A 20,688-nucleotide genomic window follows, 5' to 3' on the forward strand; every position below is an offset into this window, starting at 1 on the left:
TCCAGCTAAGTTAAGAACTGACATTTTAATGGCACGTTTGAGGAATTTATATAGACAAGTCATCTGACCCTAATGTGATAGCTCCAGTGTAGCCCAGAGTAATTCAGCCCAGACCCCATGGGGTCAGACGAAATCGTAACTCTCTTTTGGTCTCTGAGCCATTAAAATTCAGCTAGACTGCAAAGTTGACAGCTGTTTACTGTAAGGTTACCTCCTGCCTGCCAAATAACGGGGCTGCTCTTGGCACCTTTCCACCCTGTGAGTTGAGAAAAGGCTTCCTTGTCATCAGAACGGAGCTGAAAACGTCGCGCTCCTCCAGCTGGGAATGCAGGTTCCTTGGAACAGGCTTCAGCACGATTGAACTGGTCCATTCCCTTACTTCACTTCTTCTCAAAGTAAATGTTACCACAACATTTGAGGGGAACATAACCTCCAAACTGGAATTCTGCCTAGTTATACTAGCAGACCCACAGAAAGATTAAGAGTAATGGCACCTGGTCTTCCAGAGCCTCCCAGCTTTCTCAGGATACCCATGTTGCTGTGAAACAGAAGACTAGGCTTGCTCCCTTAGCTATAAGTGAAAAGAAACACTTTCTCCTTTGTTACATGAAAGAAAAGAAGCCATAATTTTGTATCATCAGCTGCCAAGAAGATGCATATTAATGATAAAAAAAGACAAATGTCATGTCGAGGTCAAGAAACAGCACAGAAAAGTCAGCATAATCCTCTCATTAGAGCCCCAGTCCCCATTTCTCATCATTTTGTAATTCTGTGTTTTACTGTTTCTAAAGACACTCTCAAGACTGTAGGAAACATTTTGCATTATAACAGTATTAGCTAAAAATAGGGTAGGGAATACAACAACAACTCTCTTTTTTTTTTTTGCTTTCCAGCTCTCCTGTGTGCTCTCCGCATAAGCTCATGAGTTTTACTCCCTGCCACAAAGCTTGGTTGTCTCACCAAAGAGGACAGACCCTCCTCATTTTCCTTTCTAGTCAAAACCACATGCTCAAAGGTACAATTCAGAACCACTCACAACATGTGCAAACAAACGAAATCTTCCATTTTTCAGCCACTCTACCTGGGAAGGTTGCATAAAAGGGAATAAAACTACAAATTCTTCCTCTTGCTATTTTTTAAAAGAAAATAGAGAGATAACTAGTAATTTTTACCCAAAAAAATGTAGTGTAGCTACCTACCTGCAACAGCAGTGCTGGGCTTCCGATCCTCACCAGGGGAGCTGCCAGTCTACCACCCCAGCTGGCTCAGGTGCCCAACTTAAAAGGTGGAGCCCCCTAAACACCTGTCTTTTTACCATTTGCTGTTAATTAGCTCTAAATTTCTTGCACCTGCCTTGTTTGGGTCTTAGGCTCTGTAAAAGCGACCCCAAGTCCCAAACTCAGTGTGGGAGTTGACTGTGGTGAGCAGCAACTGCTGTGTGGGTGTTTCAGGAGCTGGCTGGGAGGCAACTTACTGATACTTGTAGGTTTTAAGTCACTTGATACTTCTGAAAATCTTATCTGAGTGTTTTGAACACCACCAAATGTCAGCAAAACCAGGATGCAGTGGAGATACTCCTTGTGAACACAAAAAGTGTTTTCACCCTAAAATGAGCTGCAGAGCAGGTATTTTTCAGTCATATGGAGGCACTGAGCCCAGGCTTAGTGCAGGTCTAACACCCAAGGCTGAGGGTAGCAGCTATCTGCTGCCTGTCATCCCATCCCATCCCTCTCCATATTATCCAGTCTGGGCTGGTACTCTCTTCATCACCCATCAATGGTCAGCTGTTGTGTTCCCCAAAAAAGCAATCTGCACCTTTCCTGGCCGTTAGGTTCACCTGTAATTCCCATTTATTTCACTTGTCTCACTCGTTATTATTTACCAAGCCCTCCTTGGTTACTGTGTTGTTAGTTCCTCTGTTTTCCACGACTAAGATGGATGTTGAGTTCTTAGCAAGCAGGACTCTTCAACAGATGGCTGTTCACTTCATGCTCTATTGGACTGATTGTTTTGTCTTTTTATAATTAGATTTTTTTCTGGTGCTTTTTATTATTTTAATGAATCCTTATTAATGGATGGGGCTAAACAAAAAAGGCTCTCCTCAAGTGTAATGATTTTGAACAGTCAAGAGCAGGACTTCTTATATAACAACACTTTGGCCTAAAAACCATCTTCAGATTCTACTTGTGCATGTGCAGGAAATTGTTTTGGATGCCATTATTTTTAAAAACTCAAGTAATTTTCTTCATACCAAGATTATTTTCTTCCTCTAATGAGTATTATAAAACCTGTCAGGTCTGAGGCTTCTATCTTTAGTCATTTGTTGGAATTATGCAAGTCCAGAATTTAAAATAGAACATATGGAGCCTCCTGACTCGGTTCAAAAATGGCAGAACTAATTCCATAGAAAGATTTCTCAGAAAAAAGCTGACTTTGAAGCCAAGTGGATCATGGAAAATTTTAGCAAAAAGTATATTTTGAGAAGGTATGAGTTGCTTAAAATGCTGTGTTGCATCTTAATCTTAACTTTAGCATTTGCTATCAGGAATGCTGTAATAACATTATAATTATCTATAATATCTGAGAAATTTTTGTTCGTCCTACTTAAAGGTAATGCAGTGTGAGTCACTAAAAATTATAAAACTGGATTGCCATTTTAATTTCAGGATATCATTGCCTCTGCTTTGCACGACCCAGATACACCTAGCTAGGAAGAAATATTTTTTTATATATATATTTATACACAAGTACACATTTACACAGAGCACTGGAAAAACAGACTCGATCAAATTGAACATCCCTGATCTTTTGGGCAGCATAGTGCTGGACACTGAGAAAAAGTTACTCTGTGAGGCTTCTCCTCCCATCTGTTATTTCTCTCTCTGCTTCTTGGCAATTTTTCCCAGTGACAAGGCAGCAGTGAAGGTCTGAATCCAGCGATCTGAGTGGGTGATATCTATCAATCTTTTGCCACACGTATGCAGCATTGCTAGGCAACAGGTAGCAGCATGACACCCACATCCTGCAATTTCCTTTTGGTGACTGAGACTTTTACTATATTAATTATACTGAACTTTATTTCATGCATTTCAGGCATTAACTTATATTTTTAAAAACTCTTTGGGCTAAGATTACTTTCTGCTTTGTGTTGAATGAACAAATATTGGCAACTGATAAAATCATCATTCTAACAATTGCTAGATATGAATGTGGTACATGAAGTCTTCTAAAATTGCAGATAAGTGTAATATCAGATTATTTTGTGTAGAAGATAACTACGCCACAAGGAAAAATTTTTTCTAGGCCTTCAAAACATAAAAGACATAAAAAGTGACAGGATTATTAGGGAGGAAGTTCCTTTATTCTCTACTTGCCTTCTCTACTCTGTGTTTTTTGCTGGCTCCTCTTTTTCAGTGGTTAGGATGCTACAGAGGGACTAAGCTGCAGATTTACTTTCATGCCCCATCACAGACTTTTTGTGTGACCACAGGCACATGAGGCTGTGTTTCACCACAGAGAGAAGGCAAGTGAGCTGCACTCACTTTACTCTTCTTGAATTAGCCCAGCTTAGGAAAAATAGCCAGCCCTTCAGCATTATTGCACCCTTGCAGACAATGTATTTTTCTATGGATCTGGGATTTCTCAAGGATGTCTTCCACAGTTATTTAAGCTGCAATAAACTGGGTCATTCTACACATTTAATTTTGAAATAATTTGCCTGTCCATTCTGAATACACAAAGGAAATCCCTGAAATGTGCTCAAATGGAGCTAGTCTATTTGTTGTAAAGTGCTTGTGTTAGCCACTGATGAGTAATAGTAAGTTCAGCTTTAGTTCGCACCCTCTGAGAAACCAGGCAAACCAAATTAAAAGTAGCATCATACTCATATTCAAAGTTTTGCCAGCAGACAAAACATTGTTCAGGGCAACCCCTGAGTTACAACCCAAACTACATCTGCAGCAAAAGGGTTTTTTGAAGGTGTGTTCAAATGATCAATTAAATTACCATTAGTTGCAGAACTACCATTGTTTTCTATCTCTCAGCTAAACATGAGTAATTCAGGAGGCCAGTATCATTTGTGAGAAATTGAACACAGCCTTAATCAACTTGGGCTCCAGGTTCTCACCTGTATCACTTTATATGCCACAGTGTTTGTGAGCTGACTGTGGTCTGTGTGTGCACATATAAAGTTCCTTGACACATCAAATTCCATATCAGTGCAGATAGTTCCTTAAGAGCAGCTTAACTTTTGCTATATTAAGATAAATGGAAAGAGGGAAGGACTCTCCAAACCTTTATGTAATTATTTTCAACAAGACAAGTACATTTATATGATATACTTTGTAACACAATTATTTTTACAAATGAAGCATCTTTTAAGTGTGTCCATGGCATCTGAGTCAGCATCATTTATGGTGCAGGCATGGCCTGCACTTGCCTATTTGTCTGAGGATTATTTGCTGCTGTTACTTACCAGGTTTTATGTTCAGGTTATGACTGGAACGTGGTTTCCATTCAGAAATTTTATTTGAATACAAAGGGAATGACTTCAAGAATTTGAAATTAATGAAGATTTTTTTTCTTTTCTTCTGCAGCTGGACCTCTCCTGACATTGGCTCAACATTGCAAAGGGAAGCAAATTCCAAAGCTGAACACAGACCTAAAGATAGGAAGGCTGTTGTACTTAGCTCTGAGGTTTAGCCAGGAGGAAAACAAGAGAGCAGCTACTTCAGAAGATGTTTTACCTCTTCATTTAGACTTAAAAAAATCAGTGCTGAGATAGTTTCAGATGGGTAGCTTTGTTTGAATGCACTGAGATCTCCTGGATGCCGGGTGGACTCCAGAAGGAAAGTCCAAGTGCTCAGAGCAGCAGGTCAGGACACAGCCTGGGAGTAGCATGGATGAGGAGTTGTGTGAGAGACCTGCTGCACATCCAGCCAGGAAGAGCTTGGAGAACAAGCTCTTCAGCTACCAACCAAACACACCTTCTTAACACCAAATCCCACTGGCCTAGGTGAAAAAATGCAGGCTGACAAGCACACATAAAAACTTGTATGGCTTTTTGATTAGTTTGTTCCCTGTTGCTGTGCAGTTTTGTGCCAGACACGAGCCCAGTGAGAGCAGAAGACCCTGCCATGTTTGCAAATACTTGATAGTCAAACAGGAGCATGACATCAAGAGTCAAAATTTATCGCTTAAAAATACAGTTGTTTAACCAACAGAGTGGTTTCAGTTGCCCTGTTAGTATTTGGATTGTTGTAATTTCCGCTAAGAATTTAGCAAGCAACATCAAAAGCTTTAGCTTGGGGAATTCCTAAGCAGGGATATGTTTAACACAATTACAGATGTATTTGTAGAAGATGCAGAACTAGCTGTAGGAACTGATAATTTAATTAGATTCTGGTTTTTGTGATTCATATGCCTAATATTCTGGGTACTATATTAAAAAAAAAATACAACAATTTTTCATGGGGCATTGCTTTGTTCTGCTATACAAGCAAAGAGCTGATTACATGGAAGGCACAGCTTTGATTGGCTATAAAAATTAGGACCTCATTGTACTGTGAAATAGATTTCAAATGTAGCTAAAGAAAACAGGCTTCATATACATAAATACATAAAATCCCCAGGGAAATATTAACACCATATTTGGGAATGTCATGTTGAAACTCACAAACTCTATGAAGCCTTGAATACCGTTAGCTGATACAGGGGAAAAAATTGTTCTTCATAAACTATTTATAATACACATTTCTTAAAATGTTAACTCTCAGTTTTGCACCAGGATTTAATGCAACTGCTATGAGACTTTTAAGTAAAGTCTCCCTTGTATCTCTAGGCTACATACTGTGATCAGCAGAAGTGCTGGCTTTATCATTTTCATAGACCTGATGCAGCAGTAGTTCAGTGACAGTCAGTGAAATTACACCAGTGAAACTGAGAGAATCAGGCCCATGTTTATTAAGTAGAACAGAAATATTTCTTTTTGGGTTCAGGAGACTCTTAATACATGTCTGAATGTATATGATAGGCTGGGAAAACCAGTCTTCTCCTGGACTGACTGTATAATTTAAAATGCATATGCCCTGGGTATCTCAAAACCTTGTGTAAAACAAGTTTGCTCTATTTGTGGATACCATGAAGGTCAAAGGGATTTCATAGACTTTTTTACCTTATTTAAGCAGTGCATCAGTGATCAAATTCTACTCATTGTTAAAACCCTGTAGTTACCTGCAACTAAGCAAAACCCTTAAAATTTACAATAAATACAGTGTGTCATAAATCTGGGTAGGCAGAAATTTAAGACCTGAAGATCTAAGAAGAAAAGAATTCTTTGGCAGATGAGGCAATATTTGTATAGATTTTCTATACAAAGTCACAATCACTCCCCTTCCAAATGCCTCTAGAAAGCACAAAGAACGTTACACGTGATACCTACTGCAAATAGGTTCTAATATTTGTTCCAGTCTTTTAGAACCTCTTCCATCCAAATTGGTGCCCCTGCAGAACCCCAGCTGCTGGCTTTTGTGCTAGGGAAGAAAGGGAAGAGCAGCAGGTGAGCAGTAAAGCCACACATGGAGTGAATCGATTCGGCACTGGGAGGAAGCTGTCACGGGGATCCCGGAGCTGGGCTCCTCCTGCCACGGAATAATTCACTGTGCTGCAAACCTGCTACTCATGAGGAAGCAGAGAGGCCAGAGACACATCCCAAATGGACCCATTTCACAGGATTTCTCCTTTGAAAAGTGGCCATCAATGCTGCAGCTGGAGCCTGCCCAAGTCAAGATGGTTTCATGCTTCAGAAGAAGTGGACACAAAAGTGCAGTTTCAGAAGACAAGAACAGTATGATGAAGCTGCTCCTTACTGTCTGAGTGGCAGTATCAACTGAAAATAATTCTTCCAGAAAATGTCAGGATTTTTTGTTTTGTTAGAAAGTTCAGTGGGACTTAGTAGCTTTATGTGCATGATTAACCTGTCTTTGTTTTCAGTTTTCAGATTGTCTAAGTCTGAGAACTACAAGTTTATAAAATTTAAAACAGCAGAAGTACTTTGGCACTCAGAAAACATCAGCATCTAAAGCAGTTTGGCTTTTGTTTGTGTATGTTCTCATGCTTTGCTCCTCATCATGGTGGACAGACAACACTACCAGATTGCAGAGGTGGCATTTTTTTGATGCACAGGGCAGCCAATAATAAAAGAGGCAATGTAGGTATTGGGCATATGTGGATTTTTCCCAGTGCTCTTTGGCTGGTTCAGCTTCACAGAATGATGATTTTCTACTTGCTTTTAAAAAGCCAGAATTATCATGAAGCTATTTAGCCATTAAATTTCCTCAGAACATATATGCATACACAGATAATATAACAAGAAGACAATGAAGAGTGCAGCTTGATTCCTCATTTCTTTTGAACTGTTTCAAGTTCTCTTCTTGAAGGAAGACGTGTTTCTAATAGTTTCAGCTGGAATATAGAAAGCTAATGATGTACAGTTCTAATGTGCAAAACAGAGTCCTTATTACAAGGAGCCTTAGACAATAAACGTGTAATGAGTCCAGAAGTAATTTCTCACTGAAAGCTGATGGTTCCAGAGTCCTTGACCCAAGTGTGAGATTTGTTTTGTCAAGATGGCCAAAGCCATCACAAGTACATAAATTGAAAAAGGGCAAAATGGTTATATCAAAACATTGAGAAAGCTATTCAGACTAATTAATGCAATCTACAGGAAGATCAGCCAAGGTTAGCACCAGATGTTCCTTGTCCCACATGCCACAGCTTGATTGTATTGCAATTAATTCAGCTGAAAAGTCTCTGTGAGAACTGTTTTCAGCACAATTTCAAGCTTGGTTTCAAACACCAGAAATCATTTCTGATTTCTTAAAACATCCTGGAAAAATGTGAGCCTCTGCAGTTAAAGCATGCTAAAAAGTACTTCTAAAAATCGCATTTAAAGAGCATTAAAGGAGTATTCTCAAAGTAGTTATGATTACCACCAGACCTTTGGGGCTGGGAGCCCAAAGGTACAGCACAAAAGCTTAGGGCCTTATTCAGTAAACACTTGCCCTGGATCATACTCCAAGTTCAGAGGTACAACAGAATTTTGAACCAAGCCATTGTAGTATTTATCCAGTTCACCACCCAGAACATGAACAAACAAACAAAAAAAATAAAATCAATATTTCCCAAAGTATTTTACAGCTCATCCTCTATTATTTTATAGCATATCAGACCAAAGGCCTACTATATCCTTACTGGGAAGAAAGGTGCTTGTACTTTACTTAAGGTTTGGGGTCTGTTTAAAAATGACTTTAATGAAAGTCAGACACTCACAGGCATGAAGTTAAGAAATAAATAAAACAGAACATACCTTATCATAATATACCACTTTATGTTGTTGCAACATTTACAGACAGAAGACATTAAAATTGCACTTCCAAACCACTTTAAACCTAATTCTGGACAATACAGGCCTGAGACAAAATGAGATGTGTTAAAATTTATGGCTCTGGTTTTCCCAAAATATTGACCACCCAAGTCTATATTTAACTTCAGGTAGAATTGTGTTCAGCATGCCTGAAAATTGGGCTCTAAATTAAAGTTTTTTTACCTGGGTAACATCCCTGTAAGTACCACCCACAAATTGTATAGTTTCTTCCCACAGGAAAATTTTCTTCTGGATTATTTTAAGATGAAAGCACAGACCTGTGTCAGCCCTCTTACAGGCTGCATACTAATGCAAGGAGGAGAAGGAAGGATTTATTTGGAATCTTCTAATTGACCTCAGTGGGATTGGGCCTGGACGCATTAAAACATTTATGAAAAGCAGTTTTAGAGCATGAAGAGTACCCAATCTAAAACTTGAATGTCTGGGTAATATTAAAAGTAATTTGTTTCAAAATTGCAGGCAGGGGAGGAGCAAGATCCTGGTTGCATTAAGGACTAAATTCCTTCAACTTTCTGTTGTCTTTTTGTCATTTTTTTTTTTGAAATGTTGCAGAGAACAAAGCTGTTGTTTTTCTTCAGGCTCTTCCTTCCTCAGCACTGACCCAAGTGTTAGTGACACTCCTTGCTTTCAACTAGATCCTGCATTATCCTGATTTTTACACTAATGTGCCAACATAACACAGCTCAATCCTTTCCCAGGAATGACGTAGGCAGTTGAAGGCATTAAAACAAATAGACCTCCAAAATTAATGTGTTTTCCAGGAAGTAAGCATGAGGGTATCCAAAGCCAGGGGGTACGTTCAGAACAGAGGAATTCAATTCCAGGGTGTCACGAAATGTTCTCCATCACTACAGCATGGCAGAAACCTGTGCTTAATGCTATGATAGATGCTCTAAATATGCCACTTACTCAGAGTTATTGGATATGGGAACATGCAAATCTACCAATAATGCTTTTGCTTTATGAAGGACACAGCTACCAGAGGAAACTGGCTCCTTAAGGGTTTAACAGGAGCTTTTCAGATGGTTCCTAGCCCAAACACAAGCTGCTGTTTGTGTATGATCTGTAACAAGTGCCTGCATGAAGCCACCTAGGGAAAGTGAAGCCAGTCAGCAATGGGAAACTCTGTGTTATGAGAGCAAACAGATTGGTAGGAAACATTTGTGCCCTTCCCTGTCCAGTACATCTTTTGTCCAGTGCCCAAATCACTGCCTTTTCCTGTTGTCCTTTACTATTTATTCCCAGAGCCTCCCCCAGTGAACGCTGACCATACACACACTGGCCTTTGAACACGTGGATGTTGTGTTGCATCTCTTCCAAGGAGGAGGAGCCATGTAGTCATCCCAGAGCTATAAAAGGCATAGTTTCAGTAAAAAAACATGGCAGCCCAGCTTTTGACTAGAAAAGATCTGCAAGAGCACGTGATGCCAATGTTTATTTTCTCTCCTGCTCTCAGAGGGACATGAAAGAGTCACCTTACCAAGGGCTGTGAGTGTTCCCATCCAAAGGCTGTCCATGCTGGAAGTCAACGCCTCGCTGTTTCTCCCAGCCTCTCTCCAAAGCCCTCCCCTGCATACCTTTGGCCACCTGGAATTTTTTAGAAGTTGAGGTATCTAAGATGTGGCATTTTGGAGTTGAAAAGCAAAACATTTTGATTTGAGAATTTGCTTTCGATGTCTCTTGAGAGGTGTGGTCTCAACGCTTTGTGCCCCTTTATTTAATTTGTGCTTCCTGCTTGGGCTATGTCTTAGACAACTGCAGCCTGTTTCTCAGACAACTCAAATTTTAATCAAACACAACTACTTTCTTTTCCTGCTTGTTTTTCAGAAAAAAAAATAGATTTGTTGCAGGGCTACAAATTTTTAGGGAAGAAGCAAAATCTCTGCTAAGTTTACTTGGAGAACATTTTTCAAGTAGGCCTACTTTTTATTTTTTAAGGTCTATTCCTAGTGAGGAATCTTTGATGTAGTCAGCAAGACTTTTCTTCTGCCTAGAAGACCTATTGATATACAGCCAAATAGAGAGCAGAGAAAAAACCCACTCTTGTATGTCACCAGATTCTTAATCTATTTTATGAGCCTTAAACACTACAACTCTTTGCGCAGTAGAAATTTCAAAAGATCCAGAAACTCCATTTTTATTCTCTTTCTGTGGCTTTTCTAAACCTGAAGTTATACATTTCATGAGTATTTTTAAACAGCACAAACCTTTTTAGGCTTGTTCTTACCTTCCTAATCAAGGAAGAAAGAAGAAATCCTGTGAATCAGATCCCACGTGCATAATCACACAACTCTACGAACTAAGCGCATCCATAAAAAGCATTCAGCTCTAACATTGCTGTATAGGGAATGCTTAGACTTAAAAATTATGCTGTTTGGACTAGCAACTTTGAATACATGTTATGAGCAATCCATCTGCACTAGTACTTTTTATTTTCTTTTTTTAACTTAAAGCAGGGGACATGAGAAACCTGACGGTGCCAACAATAAACCTGCTGATGACTTCACCTTTTGTAATTCTCATTCCCCTTTTTGTTTCACATTTCCATTATACTGATAAGCATACAGTTAAAATGTGTTTTTTAAAAATTGATGAATTTCCAGCCAGCAGGTTTAAAGTAGTAACCCCAACCAAGTTTATAATGATTTCACATTTGTTACCCTTTGTAGAGCCATGTTGGGAGTTGGGTAGGGTGAATTTTCTACTTACCTTGGGAGACTCATTTACAGTGGATTTGCCATCTTTATTTTGGGGTACAGAGTCCCATGCCACACTGGGGGCTGACCGCAGAGGTGAGGGCATGGTGGCCAGGGATGAGGGGTGTGGACATGATGGGGACATGGGGGAGCAAAAGGCTCCTGGCCATCCCAGAGGAAACTTTCATCTCCTCCCTGTTGCCTTCATGGTTAAGAGAGTGGGGACTAACAAGGGAGGAGCTTCTCATTTGTTTCACCTCAGCCCTATTTACAGCCCAGCCTCAGCAGTTTCCAGAGACAGCAATGGGTTTCCTCAATTCATCTATCATCCTGCCCAAAATCCCTTGTTTCTTTCCATCACACAAAAGCAATCTCTTTACATGTCAACCATCTCCAGTCAGGAATCTCATCTGGCAACAGGGATCAGCTTCAGCCCTTTTCTCAACCACTCTCCAGTGTCTCCACCCTGAGGTTTTTTCCCTCTCCCATTAGTCATCTAGGTTTCAAAGCACAGCTTTGAAGATCTAGGTGAAGGCCCTTCTCCTTTTTTATTCCAATTTTGTTTCTATTTTGCATCTTCCTTCCAGTCCCATTTCACTGTGACAACAACATTTTCTTCCTTTTTTTTTTTTTTAAGGCTTAATTATTCTTTTTCTGCATGTCCCTGGATCCTATCTCCAAATTATTGCTCCATGAACAACCCTCTAAATAGACACTGGGAAATCACACAAGAGAGAGACACTTGGAATACTCCAACTGCAGGGAAAGGTTTGATCAGAGCTCACACTATTAGACACCAGAGAGCCCAGCTACACAGGCCCAGGAAACTCAGTTTCATTAGCTCTACTCATCATCCAACTACACATTTCACACTCTATCATCTCCTCTTATTTATCTATTTCCTCCTCAGATCTCGAGTGTTTCTCCCCTCTTTACTGGATCCTGAGGCATTTCCATTATACTTCTTTCCCCCTTCTATTACTTTAGCTCTGCTGTCTTTTTTCCCCACAGTGTTTTGCTCTGCATTTAGAGCCAGAAGATCAGCAAGCGTGGACAGGATGCAATGATTCATCCCTCCAGCTCTCACCTCAACTGTATAGCTACAGCAGGGAAATGAGATGCCATATCTAAGCTGTACCTGGGGAAGCAGATGTGCAGTGGAAGCAATAGGGCTAAAGCTACTGGGGAAAAAAAAAAAAAAAGAAAGCTTGGCTTGGAAGTAAATTTATTCACTTATCTGCAAAACAACATTTTTAGCAATATGGCACATTTGTTCTGTTTCAAGGTTTCGTGTCTTAGTTGCTTGATTAATTGTGCCGATTTCGTTTTGTGTTTCTTATTCATTTGTCTCCTTCTGGTTGTGGGGTTCTTTAGTCCTCAGTGCCTAAGTGAAATGTTTGGCACCAGGATGGGAGTGCTGTCTGGGAGGTTGATGCCATTTCCCACTCTATTCTGAAATGCTTGTTGAGCCCTTGCAGTGTTCCAAGTTGCAAACATAACTCCAGCGTGTTTTCCTCCATCGGCTCTGTTTTGTGGCCTGCAGTTACAAGGTTTATTTGTCTGGGTTAGAAGCAACAGGGACTTCATAATATACTGCATTTTTTAAATTCATTTGCAGAATTTCTTTATAAATTAAGGTTATCAAGTTGCTCTGATTTACGTGTGTTCAGCAATTTAGTCTCCTGGCAAATGAATAAGGACTTTACTTAAAACACTTTTCTAAAGATATTTTAGAATTTATTTTAGCCACGTCCATGAGTGGAGGTCAGGTCCTGATGAGCATGGATATGCCTTCTCCAGTGCTCCAGAGTGGGAAGTGCTTACACTGAGTGGTTTGAAACACAAGTGGTACAAGAAGGGGTGTCCGGATATTCCCTTCTGCTATTATATAAAATAAGACACCTTCCAGCAGGTTCTTTTTTACCTCTTTTCCAAATATTGGGCTGAAAGTATTCCTAAGGAGGTGAGGAACAGCTGAGCTGGAATGCTTGGGCTGGGGCAGGCTGTAATGCATTTAGGACTGGCTGCCCCAGGGACAGCCATGCAATCTCAGTGTGCTCCTTCTTGCATCTTTCCAGGATGCCCAAGGGCTTGGACTGAGCCAGAGTTTCACTTCCCAAATTCTTCCCCAGTGGGGACATCCCTGGAGACCCCCTGAGGTGACTACAACTGTGCTGAGCTGGTTTGGGATCGTTTTTAGATAGGATTTAGGGAAGGCAACTGCAGGAACCCTGGAAGGGAGAAGCTGCTGTGCCATGGCTCTGCTGTCTGTCCCTGAAGAGGTTCATTTCTCTGTGCCTGATTTCTGTATCCCCATTTCACCTCAAAGGAGACTTCTTTCCTCTGCTTGGTCCACTTAAAAATGTCTGGTACAATGAATATGGAGAACTATAGTAGGAGCTTGATCTCAGATGGCACTATTTAATTTCATTGTAATAATGGTAATAAATGTACTAAGCACAAACAATGTGCTCCATGTAGAAATAGATTTAATACATTTAACTGGATTTTGAAATTGGTTCTTGTGAATGGACACCCATTCTTGTTCAGATCACAAGAGGCATCTCAGATGGTACTTTGAAAGATGATAGAATACCTGTCATCTTGATACCAGGATAAAGTAGAAAAGGAACATTAGATTTCTACTCCAGGCCTGTGAAAAGAAATTTTTTTTTCAGATACTTGGATTTTATTTCATTATGTTTCCTTTTCTTCATTTAATTTAATAATATGTTTCAAATCTATTTATCCAAATGCATCTGTTTTATACTTGGGGAAATACAATCTGAAAAGAAAATGTAACTTTTTTCCAGTAAAGTTAAAAGAATGAAAGGCAACTAATTTTAACATATTGCCACTTAATGTCATCTTGTTTGCTGATAAAATACATGGTAAAGCATTTTCAGAAATCAATTCTTGAAACAAAACAGAGCTTTCCTGGCTAATGAATGGAGATGCATTTTTTTATTTATAGGACGTTCATCATTCTAATTCCTTTGTGTTTCACAAATATTAGTAAGTTGATCCATGCAGCACTGAAAAGAAGGGAAGTCTGATTAGCTCCATGAGGCACAGAAATCACATGGTCTGCCCACACTTACCAAAAAGGTGCATGTAAACTATAATTAGAATGAAAATAAAAAAGAAGTTACTTTTACTAGAATACTCAACCAGTAAAAAGCTCCCTCTGTCATTCAGTAATTCTAACCTGGAACATTAAACATCCTCAGTCAACCAGGAGCATCTAACTAGATAAAAATGGTTCATTGGTTTGGTTTTTTATATATATATATAAATACATTCCTTTGACTTCTTTCCTTTTATTTCCTGAGCCTTTACTTGATTCATAAGTTATATTTCCAAGCTTTTTCCTGCAGACATGAGGACTAGAGAAATTATTTTAAAATATCATTGAGATTTTCATCAAAGTGCATACCTTGTGGAAGATGAGTTGCAAACAGCCTGCTAAAGGAGAGGAGGCCTGTTTGTGCTTCAGGGTGACCATACCTTGGGACTTGTACTGTTTTCAGGAGTTATCATATTGTCATGTGTTAACATTCCAATCAACAAATTAAGTTTTTTATTAGTCCCTTTATGTTGCCTAGGCCTTAAAAGGTCACTAATTTTGTCTGTGCAAAGTGGTAGTACTGCCAGAATATCCATACCTAAGCTTGCAGAATTATTTTGGAAATAGAGAAATCCTGTGGTAATAGTAGTCAAATGTGACCACTGACAAAATGTAATGGGCAATCTCTGGACACATGTAAAAGTGCATCCTTTGAAGAGTTTTGCATTAGTTTATCTTTGCTCTAACAGAGTCATTAGGGATCTTAACAACCATTTGAAGGGTGAGGCCAAAAATGAGAAAATTCTGCATATCATTGCTGTTTTGAAAGAATACGGGGAAAATTCAGTGCAAAATGTTTTGCTGAATTCCACATTTCTTCCTCACAAATACAAGCACTCTCTCTCTCTGTAGCTCCTTGTTTGCATGTTTAATGTTATGCAACTCCATGAGTCTCCTCACTCCTATGGAATTCAGATGCTGCATTTGTGCATTTGCAGGGCTGTGACCTCGAGCAACACTTGCTCAATGGAGTAACTACCAGTTGAGGAACAAAACAAAAATCAACTCTAATTGTGCCCATTTAAATTCAAACATTGAAAAATAGCTTAAATATGGTATTTCTGAATGTAAATTTTATAAAAAGTCTGAAGACTTTAGGATTCTGTTAGCTCTGTAACGAGGCTATTACATGGCATTGCTCAGATTGATGTTGAAAATAATGCAGCTGCTCTTGCAGCTGCAGCAAGAACTCACAGAAGCCAGGATGCAAAGCAGGCTCTGATCAAAGTCCCTGCCTTTAAATTTCTGCTGTGGGTTTGTTTTTCTCTTACTTATTTATTAGCTTTATTCCAGCATCCTCTGAAATGGTGGAATGGTCTTGCTGGGAACAACTGAGGGTTAAAGCTTTAATGGCTTTACTTTGCCTCACAAATGAGAACCCTGGAATTTACTGTCTTCTGCAAACCAGACTTACTCTGACAGCAGAAAATGCTGGTTATTTTTGGTTTGTATTTTGAACACTTCAGGGTTGGTCAGCATTAAGACAGTAACTGTCAAGAAAACAAGAGCATCAAAAAGGAGGAAAGATACTTCACAGGTCTGCTGATGTATAAGAGCATCTTCCTGCTTCTGGTATTTAAAAAGACATTTATGCCTTTGGGTAGGGGCTGATGAACCAACAGGCTGGCACCTCAAAATGTTTGTCTTTGTGTGGCCAGCAGGCAAGTTTGGAGCAGGGTGCATATCCAGCATCCCCCCTTCTGCTTGTTTATTCATGCAGACAGAGGGTGACAGGAATGCATTGCAGCAGCAAAAACACTGGGTCCTGGGGGAAAACACAGATTTTGGCAATCCCAAAGGGATTTGACGCCATCCTCACCCCATTTCCTTACTCTCAGGTTTGTGGAGGATAACTGATGCTTTGGTTCTTGTTGGTTCTTTCATGACCAGGTTGATATTAGCTAAAAACAATATTGAATAATTTTGAAACCAAGCTTTACACATAACTTCAACCCAATAGGAAGAAGTCACATCACTCAGTTTATCATAGCCTCCTTGTAAGGCCTTCAGAAAAGTTCCCAGGGAGATTTGCAGTAGCAGATGACCCAAAGAAGCAAAGAACCATCACTCACCTCCCAAATCTGAATGTACTAATGCCTGATAATTCAGTAGATTCAGTTACTGGCCAAAAGTGACCTGTACTCTGGACACAACAGCAATTGTAAACCCCTGCTCCCATTTAATTCTAAATTTCAGAGCTAAGAGAACACCTTGGAAAATCTCTACTCATGGCAAAGTTCATAAGACAGTGTTTGCACCCCAGGTGTAGCCACAGCAAACACTGCAAGTTTCTCCTGGCAAAATCAGCTGGATAAAAGGAACAGATGCATTTCTCTTTCAACTTATGGAAGATGTTCGGTCACCTTAGTACCAGTTAGTATTCAGGTTGCAGTACCTTGCATCCATTGGAGCTTTGCAGAATTTTCTCAGGAAGGTCATAAAATAAAACATTAGAGTAGTGTAACTTAAAGGTTACAAAAGCATGGGCTACACAATCAGCATTAGTCTGTGACAGCACTGGCTCCAGTCCCGGCGTAATTTTTAGGAAATAAAAGCAAGAACCAGCCACACATTTAATAAAATGAACAAAAACATGTTAGAATCAACTTTTGGATCTGATTTTCTTTTGGTTTTTTGAGTTTTTTTCTGTCAGTGTCTCACAACCATCACTGGATTCCCCTCGGCTGTCGCTGCTCTTACAGATTTGTGTCATTGCATAAAGCCATGGCAAAGACCAGATCATACATCCTGAATGAGAAATTTGTAGCCATAGAACTTGTGCCATGTATCTTTCTGCTTATCAAGGGAAGAAAAACTTCCCTACTGTTCCTGCAGCACTTCAAGGTTATAATCCATATTGACAGAAAATATACAGCAGAGGTAATAAACATTCACAGGGATTACACTGGGAAATGAAGACACCAAGCTAAAAGAAGAAATTAAAAGCAAAAGCCATACTAAGAAACTAAAAGCTGTCAAAGTAAAAGAACTGCCTTGAATATTAATCTGAGCTATTTTAGCCAGGCCTTTTTCAGCACCTTTTCTTTCCTGCTAACTTTTATGTTACAGCTCTATTGCCTGTACAGAGTTGCTGAATTGAAGCTCTGCCTGTCAGGAGCTCTTTTCTGTGCTTTAGCTCCCAGTCGTTACTGGATTTGCCTCAGCTGCCACATTAAACCCTTGCACATCAAATTACAAAGCAATTAGGGTGAAATGCATAGTCGTAATACACAGGTTAAAAAAAAACCCTCCAGAAACCCTAACTCTACATTTTCTGCGTTTGTAATGATGACTTTGGAAAGTATTAAAATATATCTTTAATTAATATAATCCCCAAATTACTGACATGTGCTTCACCTGGTGTCATGTAAGTCTTTTTATCTATCCACCTTTCTCTTTTTCCTTCCTCATAGGCTTTTTCTGCCTAAGAATGTTTAAAGTTCATTATTTCACACTGTGAGAAATGGAATAAGCACAACTTGACTATCTGCTAAAGCTGCTAGTGAAGTAAAGAGATACACAGATGAACTGTCCAAATGCTTTATCATACATTCTGACCCCTGAATTTTCCTGATTCTTTTCAACATTACTGCAGAAATACTGACTCTAAGCTGCAAGCCCTGTTAGCTGTGCCATTGATAGAAGGCAGATGTGGTGGAATGAAGAAGAGTCTAGAGGATGGGTCAGTGGTAGCTGCCACCACTGTGCTCTGAGTCAGGAGCCAAAGAGGGACGGATGCACAGCCATGGCTAACTCATTTAATATCTCTGCTTACCATCTCTGCACCCCAGTGGGACTCATCAGATTTAATTACATATCTAATGCGAAATTCAGCCTCACCCTCTGAGTTATTGCACTTCCTCAATTTCTCTTACGTCGTGGAAGCACAGCACTTCACAGGACTGGTCCTGCCATGAAAATTAATTAGTTTATGCCTGAACAGGGCTTTCAACATACAGATCATTCTGTATGACAAAGTAGTATTAGATAACAAATCAAGTTATTCAATTGAATTATGGAGCCATAAGAAAATTATTGTCTCTCATTTTTAATCAAGCAGGCTCCAAGCCAGATTAGCCCCTGATGATGATGCTTTGGCTATTCCAACAGATTTTATTGCCACCAGAAAAGTTTCTCCCTCCTTTGGACCCTACAGATTTCATTGCTCTATATGTAACTCACTCAATAAAGCCAGCTCTAGGTTTCAGGTGAGCCTCTACCTTCAGGGAGCAGTAATTATTAAGACAACCTGTTGAAGGTAACTAAAAAGCCTTGTTTGTTTGGAAACAAACATCTCCACTTTGTTTTGTTTGGGGTTTTTTATAAACATCCTGTTTAACCATTGCTCACTGCAGAGATACAGGAGATGAGAAAAAGGATTCAAGAGAATAAAGCACCAGTAGTTCTGCATTTCTTTCCATGGCACCAGAGAATTCCCAGGTTATAGATGTGCATGGGATTTCATATGCATGAATGCTTCAGTGCCCTCCCACCAGTTCTCAGACTCTTTATTAGCCTCCATAACCCAAGCAGAAGAATTTCACTACTGCTTTTAAGGGTCATCTGAGTAGAAGCTTCAAGACAAATTGCGCTGCTGAGTTGTAGAAATTCAGTAGCTAACTTGGCAAAGAAGAACTTATTTTTGTTTGCTGAGGGATAAAAGTGTATTTTTTGCGTGGTCCTCTTGGCAAAGATAAATTTCTGATCATAGCAACTTGTTTGTAGACAAAAAGTTCATCAGTTGCCATCTTTTTTGGACTTGCTAAAATCTTTGGGACAATCAGTGATAATTTGTACCACGGGAGGATCTGGACTAGCTCCATGAGATTTCTCATTTTTCATTCTCTGGCTGCGTTCTCCATGCTGCATGAGCACACTTATTAAGACAAGAACAGTAGGGACCTGCCAGCACCCACTCTCTGCTGCCTTTTTCCCTCTCCCTGCATTGCACTCTGCTGGTTCTCACACCTTTTCTTCTGTTTATTGCTCTTACATTGGAAATCAGATAGAACAGTTGTAAAGAACAACAGCACCAAAGAAAAAAGAACCACAACAATAAAAGGTGAGACAAAGAAATGCTAGTTAATGACATCTATCCAGGGAGATTCCTCCTTCAGGGAAGTGGAGCAATATGAAAGGCATTCAGAAGGCAGACAGACCCTCCACCCACTAAAATTCACTTTGCATCTTGATACGATGGCCTTCTTAAACCTTCCTTTAGTTTCTACTTGCTGGCTTGCTTTTCTTCTTCCCACTCTCATGCCTCCCTTTTCTCCCTGTTGCTTCTTTTGATTGGCTTTGATCTGGGGAGTTGTGGGTTTTGTTATTGCCAGAGAAAAGAATTAGGCACACAAAGGAAGATACTAGATTCTAGATTTCTTACTTTCCAGTAAAGCTATTGACTGAAGCTCTAGCACTGATTCATCACAGAATCATGGAATGGCCTGGGTTGGAAGGGACCTTAAAGCTCATCTGGGATGAGCAGGGACAACTTCCACTAGACCTGGCTGCTCAGAGCTCCATCCAGCCTGGCCATGAACACTTCCAGGGATGGGGCAGCCACAACTTCTCTGAGAAACCTGTTCCAGTGCCTCACCACCCTCACTGCACAGACTTTTTTCCTGATATCTAATCTAAACCTACTCTCTTTCAGTCTGAAGTCATTCCCCCTTATCCTGTCTCTACACACCCTTGTAAATATTTTGGTTTTATTTGTATTTTTATTTATTTGCCAAGTTTCTGTACATCCTAGTATCATCTAAAGTGTAATCAGAAGGAAGTACCTCCTCCAAAGTTGCCTTTGTTCTGATGGGGTGGGTGTTGCAGCTAACTTTTTACCGTACAAAACCTCCCAAAATTTAGTGGTGGAGGTTTGCATTTGGTGAACAGAAACATCTAAAATGGTAGCTCTAACCTCACACATCTCCTCTCAATTAATGAGAGTTAATGAGCAAAGCTAAGGGGACAGTAAGGGGACACCCATCCTGGGGTGATGAGCAGCAGCTGGGGTTGGGATGGATCAGGGTAACCTGTTTGCCAGGGAGAGCTGGAGCAGGAAAAGGATCTGTATCCAGCCAATCTCTTTGGCTGTGTCTGAGCCAAGTGCAGGCTTTGGAAGGTGTAAGGCTCCTTCTTTGCCACAGATCTGGCAGCTGATGTGTTTTGTGCACTGGACAAGGAGTTGGAAGCCACTACAGGTCGGAGAACATCTCCTTTAGGTTTGGGCTTTCCTAGGGCTGGCTCCCATAGGGATGCGATTATTTTGTGAAGTGAAACAGAGCCCTCTCTGCACCATGAGCTTGCATTGAATTCCTGCCTCATCCTGGAGGCAGGGCTGCCCAGAACAGTTCTGAGATTCAGACTTCTTAATAGCATGTGGGCAGACCTAATCAAGCCCACAGCACAGTCTGCAGCAACCCTCC

The 20,688-nt window shown here is 40.0% G+C and overlaps 1 protein-coding gene and 1 long non-coding RNA gene across 11 annotated transcripts in view; both read right to left on the reverse strand.

Annotated features, from left to right (window-relative positions):
* Positions 1 to 1,274, reverse strand: part of NLGN1 (neuroligin 1) — a 428,954-nt gene extending 427,680 nt beyond the window's left edge. For 4 of the 9 annotated variants that reach the window (XM_069023952.1, XM_069023951.1, XM_069023950.1 and 1 more), the window contains exon 1: positions 1,200 to 1,274. The gene's annotated coding sequence lies outside the window, so the exon portion shown is untranslated. The remainder of the gene's footprint in view (positions 1 to 1,199) is intronic. The other 5 variants (XM_069023946.1, XM_069023943.1, XM_069023945.1 and 2 more) reach the window with 2 other exon arrangements.
* An 11,098-nt stretch (positions 1,275 to 12,372) lies between these two features.
* LOC138114846 (uncharacterized) overlaps positions 12,373 to 20,688 on the reverse strand; it is a 45,853-nt gene continuing 37,537 nt past the window's right edge. Inside the window, exons 2-3 of one of the 2 annotated variants that reach the window (XR_011152841.1) lie at positions 13,736 to 13,792; positions 12,373 to 12,676 (exon numbers count right to left, since the gene is read on the reverse strand). This is a non-coding gene — a long non-coding RNA (uncharacterized lncRNA). The remainder of the gene's footprint in view (positions 12,677 to 13,735; positions 13,793 to 20,688) is intronic. The other variant, XR_011152842.1, reaches the window with a different exon arrangement.

The sequence above is a fragment of the Aphelocoma coerulescens genome, chromosome 9, assembly GCF_041296385.1.
Source record: "Aphelocoma coerulescens isolate FSJ_1873_10779 chromosome 9, UR_Acoe_1.0, whole genome shotgun sequence".
NCBI classification, from domain to species: domain Eukaryota; kingdom Metazoa; phylum Chordata; class Aves; order Passeriformes; family Corvidae; genus Aphelocoma; species Aphelocoma coerulescens.